The 6,999-nt window shown below is 44.3% G+C and overlaps 1 long non-coding RNA gene across 1 annotated transcript; it reads right to left on the bottom strand.

The window, feature by feature from the left end:
• Positions 1-2,960: 2,960 nt before the first annotated feature.
• Positions 2,961-6,570, bottom strand: LOC103559132 (uncharacterized). The gene is made up of 4 exons (XR_546907.2): positions 6,183-6,570; positions 4,537-4,675; positions 3,853-4,011; positions 2,961-3,217 (listed from the first exon to the last, which is right to left on the bottom strand). It is a non-coding gene; the product is annotated as an uncharacterized lncRNA (long non-coding RNA).
• Positions 6,571-6,999: the final 429 nt, after the last annotated feature.

Below are 6,999 nucleotides of genomic sequence, written 5' to 3'. Positions count from 1 at the left end.
TGGGATCAAAAGCCAGGCTTGGCTGACGCCAAGGCTGAGATTCTAAGAGCATGGTGTGTGCTTCACTATGAGTCATCGGGGTGCAGAGCAGTATTATTTAATATCCTCCAACATGGTAATCAGGGAAGAATTAATCCTTAGGCACCATCAGAGAGAGATTATTAGAGCAGGAGATGGAAATAAAATTATAGACAGCAATTGATAGTTGATGGGATTTATTTGGGAACAGCTGTGACAGCTGCGGGGAACTCTGGGAAAGAGCTGGGGTTGGGGTGGTGAATGAGGAGCTCTGGTGTAACTGAGGAGTTAACAGAATCAAGAAGGAAAGGGAAAAGGATTTTGAGAAATGCTGCCATGGATTGTGAATTGGACCCCTTACCACATTTTTTGGGAGTCGCAGTAAAGCCCTAAGTTACCATTGTAATTAGTTTTGCCTTTGAAGATGTGACTCTGTGCAGAGATTGGGCCACTTGGGACCTTGGGTTACACCAGCGACGTGACTCCATTTTTAACCTCTGAACTGGTTGGAGGAATCCAAGTGACACGCAAAAGAGGATTATAATAGGCATAACTGTCCAAGAGTGGAACGGGCCAGCGCATGAGGTAGAAAATTCTCCTTCTCTAGAAGAGTTCATGGAACCATTTATTGTGATGTTGAAGGGAGAAATTCATGAGCCACGTAGAGAAAGGTTTCTCCAACTGGCTGGACTTCAAAAGAATCAGAGCTTTGACAATCCGTAGTCCCAGGCCCGTTCTATTTCTGTAATGCTGCAGGAACCTTTACAAAATCTCTCTAGGGGACTCAGAGGTCTGGGAACCACTAATGTCAAGAGTTGGGCAAGGTGACCATGACTGCCTCTTCCAAGTTTGACATGACAGCAGTGTCCACCACACACCTCTCCTTCATAAGAGGATACATCAGAGAGATATTTAGCCAATCAAAGCACATTCTATTAAAAAAGGAAGTGTATCCAAAGGATTTCTCAAATAAATAAAGAGAAATAGAAGGAACAAAGTCACTACGAAGTTACATCCTGCTTCTTTTTGGGTCTGCTTGGATGAAATTTTAGACACGTTAAACTAGTCCACTTATTTATTTTAGTGCCCTTTATCCAGGTCTGTGGGACACCACCTTTTCTCTGAATTCACTCCTAAAACCCCTTTCATGGGAAAAGAGACTCAGATGAACAAAGAAAGAGAGAAGAGGTTCTCAGTCCTGTCACAAAAAATTCTTCTGGAATCCAGGTAATCATGGCTCAGTGTTGTCTCTGGAAAACGGCAAGTAAATCAAATTTTTATAAATGCAGTCTTGAGTAAAAAGCTGTAAGGGAGTTCCTTATGAAAAAGGCTAAGTTAGAAAAATTTTTCTGTAAATTGAGTGTGTATATCAAGGTTTGTATTTTTAATGCTTTTCCCCTAATTGCAAAAATAATATATATTTATTGCCTAAAGCATGAAACATTTAGAAAAACAGAAGAAATTTAAAATATGCACAATTTTATCACTGAGAGAGGGCTATTTTAAATATCCTGGAGCGTACCTTTCCACATGAACACATACACACATATGTGAACATATATGTACATGTAATAAACTGTTTTCAAAAAATTGGAATCAAACTGTACATACTTCTTTGTAACCTCCTTTTTCCACTTCATCTATCATGAGAATCTTCTCACGTTGCAAATATTTTCCCACAGCGTAATTTCCAAAGGTTGCAGAGAATCCTATTAACCCTATTGTTGGACATTGGGGCTGTTTCCAGTTTTTGATATGTAATGCTACTTGTCCATATCAATATCATTTTAAATCAAGACACACAGATATAACCAGTGATGCCGAGGAAGGCAGTGACATTGCTAAACATCTCACGTTTTATTTATTCTAAGACATTGACGCTATGCTTTGGGAACAGGTTAACTGGCTCAAGTATGCGAACACACCACATTCCTCCTGGGCCTGGCTGAGGGACGGCGGGGTCAGCCATCTTGGGTGACAAGAGAAGCATTTCCCTCAGGTGAGCTGATGTCCTGCCTTACACTCTGGCTTCCAACTCAGGAAACTTCTATCAGTCCCTCCAATAATCCTACTTCTAAAGGGGTGGGAGAGGAAAACAAAATGGATGGCTTCTGTTATGGATTCTGTTATGAATTGTGTCCCCCCAAAAATCCGTATGTTGAGGCTCTAACCCCCAGTACCTGGGAATGTGAAGGTATTTGGAAATAAGGTCTTTAAAGAGGTGATTAAGGTAAAATGAGATCATATGGGGGGCCTTAATGCAGTATGACTGGTGCCCTTATAAGAAGAGATCAGGATACAGACACACACAGAGGGAAGATGGTGTGAACACACAGGGAGAAGACGGCCATCTTTAAGCCAAGAAGGGAGACCTCAGAAGAAATCAATCCTGCTGACCCCTTGATTTTGGACATCTAGCTTCCAGAACCAGGAGAGAATAAATTTCTGTTGTTTAAGCCCCCCAGTCTGTGGTCCTTTGTTATGGCAGCTCTAGCAAACTAAGACAGCCTCCTAACACCTCTTCAAAGAAATTCTGTTAAAACTAGTAAAAAAGCAAGAACCCCAAAGAACAAAAACCCTTCCCCTCTTTCATTCCAGGGGAGTCAAACTCTTAAGAGCAGGCAGCCTTAGTGTCAGAGAGATGGGACTGAAATCGAGGCTCCAGGACTCAGGAGCTGAGCGATCTTCAGCGTGACCTTGACGTGTCTGAGCCTCAGCATCCTCATCTGTAAAGCAGGGATCATGATTCTTGTGGTGAATGATGCCCACCTTTTGGAGGATTCTGAACATGGCAGATGTGAAAGGCACCCAGCACAGTATGTAGGGGGCACTGGATGAACCCTGTTAGCCGGTGGCCTATACAAGCTCGTCTCCATCCCATCAGACAAAGTGAGTTGTGAGCAACCATGTAATTTCTAAAAAGAGAACCTCATGTTCAGAAGTTTTGCTTTAAGGCAGACTCACATTGTTTAATTCACTCAATGTTTTTTTTACAACTCCAAATTAGTTGTCAATATTTTTTAAATAGGAGATTCTACATGAATTCCGGATTTCTGCTTTTTGAAGAATCAAAAGATCTGGCAGCTCTGGGCCCCATTCTTCTATGGCCGTATTCAGCTGGAGCCACCTAGCAGCTGCCCAGTTGTCTGGCTCACCATGCTCCCTGGGCACAGAACTCCTCTGTGTCACCTGCCAGGCCCTGTAACATTGAATTTATAATCCAACCTTTAATGTATAAACTAATTTTTATAAATAAAAAATACACACATATATATACACACACACAGAGAATATACGTGTGTGTGTGTGTGTGTGTGTGCGCATGCGTGTGGTGTGTGTGTATCCTTTAAGTCACATGCCTCTTGGCGTCATTATTTCAACACTTTCTCCTTTTTAAAAATCTACTTTGACTGGAGACACATACCTTTCAATCAACAAAACCAAAATTTAAAAACACTCTTGCTCCATACATCCTAGAAATGTGGGTGAAACTTTACAGATCCCCTAATCTGACCTCTCATTTTACACACGGGGTTACATAGCTAGTTGATAGCCAAAAGTTGAGCTTTGGAAGAGGCCTCAGAAATTATCTAGTCTATAAACCCTCTCTGTTGCTAGAAACCTCAGAGATTTAGGAACGGTTTTTGTTATCTGATTAAATTTTTACAAAGAAAGAAAGAAAGAAACTTAAACATTTAATTAGTCGTGTTAATTTCCTTTCTGTCCCTCCCAGCAATCCCCAAGTGTGTGGGGGATTTCCCACACGTCAGGGAAAGGCTCCCAGGTATTCTAAAACAGGTTTACCTCCACCCAGCCCTGTGAACCTCTGCTTGCCTTGTATTAGTTGCTAGGTAACTGAAGATTTATGCACATCTGTTGTTAATTTCAAAGACAGTTTTCAGCTTTGCCGTAAACAGCACTAGAAGCAGACGCCATACTCTCTTAAGAGAGACTCCTCTTGCCTTCCCTGAGATGAGGCGTTCCGGGGCACATCTACAACGTCAAAAATATTCTGGTAAAATAAGATAATGCTGGTAAATTCCCAGCTGTCTGCAAAAACAGTTGAGCAAATTTCAGACGTTTCGGCCCATCTCCAGTGCCCTCTCATGCCAAATCCATTAGAAGTTTTATTCAAAGAGCATCATCTGCCCTCTTAGCTTCCCTGCTTGAAATCTAATCTTGTGCTTCTCTCCCCCATCCTTCCCAGCAGCACCAAAATTCAGTCATGGAATGGAAAACTTCATATCCCAGAAGCATCTGCAAAATTATTCTTCAAGCCAGTCATTTCATTACCTTTTCAAAGGCTCTTGTTAAGTACAAGTACCATTTATACTGGTTTGGACCACATGTATGGATTTTATTGCCACTGCAAGGGTAAGTGATGAGGGGACCCAATTTGTATGATGGCTCCTCAAACGAAACTTTTATAGAGTGATCATAATTATGACCCTTTGCATTTGGGAAGCAGTTCATGCTTTACTATGAGCTTCCCTGGGCATCTCAACATGGGATTCTCACCACAACTCTGTAAGAAGCCTGGTTCATGGCATCATCACTTCTGGCTTAGAGGACTTCTTGACTTCAGCAGTCTGCCAACTGGTGGTCTGGCCTTGTTTCTTCCTAATTCATCCTCCGCACAGGCTCCAGAGAGGTGGCGCTAAAACAGAAACCTGAACATGTCACTCTCCTGTGTAAATCATCCATTGACGTTTCATAATTGACAGGATCTAAGTTCACATTCTTTAGCACGGAAGACAAGGGCCTGCATCATCCACCCGCTGCCTACCTCTTCCCCTTGTCTCCCATCACTGTCCCCTCATGGCTTGCATCCCACCAGCACTGCCTTTGGTGCAGTTCCCTGCACACCATGCTGTTTCTTGCCCCCAGGTCTTTGATTACACTGTTGACTCTGCTTCCAAAGCATATACTCCCACCATCCAATTATTGCCCCATCTCGTCCAGGAAGCACTCTGACTGCTCCTCCCCACCTCATCCCTGCTGAGTTAGATGCCTTGCCTCTACCCTTCCAGAGTACTCAATGCAAAGCTCTATCAGTGCATCTAAGGAATTGCTTTATAACGTTCTGTTTATCTGTCTGTCTCAACTACATGTTTGAGCTTTTTCTAAGGCAGTGTCTGTATCCCATCTTCTTCCATTTAGTATCCCCAGAGCCTAGCACAGTGCCTGGCCCATCATGACTATCAGTTTGTTGGAGGGAAGGTGTGAAGGGGAAAGGGAGAGAGATCATAAGACCGAGGCCAGTAGCACCATCTGCCTGATTCACAGATGAGGCAACTCAGGCTCTGAGAGGTTCAGTGACCCTGGGCAACACATTGAGCAAGTAGAAAGATCCAGAATTTGAACAGGGAGAAGGATCCTTAGAAATAATTGAACCCATTGTTTAATATAGTGGAAAGAGCTGCTTCTTGCATGCTTTCAAGGATGGGGCGCTCACTGCCTCTCTAGGCAGCCATTCCCACTGTCCGCCAGCCAGCACGCGAGACCATTCTTTCTTGGGTGGTGCTGAAACCAGTTTCCCCATGATGCACATTGGCCTGGCTCTACTTTCGTCTTCCGCTGTTAGACATTTCCTCATGCCGGAGCGGGAACCTCAGACTTCCCGTCTGTGGATAGAGCACCCTCAAGTTGCTCCCGCCTCTCTCAATCAACATTGAAAATACAAAAATAACCAGATTCCTAGCCCGGACATAAGTGCTTTCCACGTACTATCTAATCCAAACCTCCCTAAAATACGAGTTTTAAAACATACCAAAGATCACACCGCTAGAAAGTCACAGATCAGGTCTGGACCCCAAGGGGCCTAACTCCAAATTCATAGATTTAACCATCTCACACTACCCTTGCCTGTCTGAGCCCTTCGGCTATTCGACAGTGAAAAGCTAAGCAGATTAAAGGTACATAATTCGCTCGCTCTCTGTTCTTTTTCCCTTCACTCTAATACCAGCTTTACGGAGACCTGGCAGATCTCTCTCCTCCGAGGATTACTTCTAAAAATGAATTTCTTTCTCCTCCCTCCTTCCGCGGAGCACCATCTGAGGAAGATAGATGCCTGGGTTGCTGCCTCTGCAAAGACCACGTGATTCACGGGATGCTGCACCAGGACGAGCCAACTCATTAGTTTCAAAGCCTCAAATTAATCTTACATTACTGTTCCCGAAGGTGAAAGGTCATTTTTTATCTCCTTAGCTTTATCCACCACCCGGGAAGAAATTGGGTCTTCATGCAGGCGCAGACCCCTCTGCTATCGTCCCAGCCCTTGACGCTTCTCTCCTTTGTTGTGAAATTGTACACAGGGCGCTGGGATTGTTTTTAAAACCCAGAGGTGGTTGTTTTTAAAGTAGGAGAGTTTTGTAAATCATGGGGCAGAGAAATGACTAAGAGGCTGGTACTAGGGGTGTTGAAAAAACCTAGAGACTGAAACAAACTTCGATGCCAGGATGAAACTGGTGGGCACTGAAAGATAAAAGTCCCTTTTCGGTCCTCCAGCTTTGCGATCTCCCTCTGGCGCCTCCTAGTGGCAGAACCTGACATGGCGCCAGTTAGCTGGGAGAAGTGGCAGTTCCAGCCCCTGCGTCACAAAACGGTAGTGACTTTGAGACTGAGCCACAACAGCTTGACAACTGTCATCGCCAATCGTACCTATAGCAAAGACATGTGCTAAATTCAATCAGGCTGGTGTGTGGAGGCGCTGGTGGGGTGCTGGTGCTCCATGTTTATGGAACTTTCCATGCCGGCTCCCGATAACCTCCCCAATAATGGGAGGAGCCACCCCCACAGAGTGAGGCATGGTTCCCAGGTAGGGCTGCCCCAGTTAGACTGAAATTCCTCCCGGTAGCCCTGGCTGGATCAAAGCTGCATTGAGGAGGGGAAGAAAGCTGCATTGAGCCTTGTCTGCTTGTGTTCACGGGAGCTATTGTCTCCACTGTAAGGGTGTAATCAGAGCGAACACACTGACCAGTG

The sequence above is a fragment of the Equus przewalskii genome, chromosome 15 (assembly GCF_037783145.1).
Source record: "Equus przewalskii isolate Varuska chromosome 15, EquPr2, whole genome shotgun sequence".
Taxonomy (NCBI): domain Eukaryota; kingdom Metazoa; phylum Chordata; class Mammalia; order Perissodactyla; family Equidae; genus Equus; species Equus przewalskii.
The sequence above is the reverse complement of the archived record's forward strand: the minus strand, read 5'-3'. Positions and strand labels throughout refer to the sequence as shown.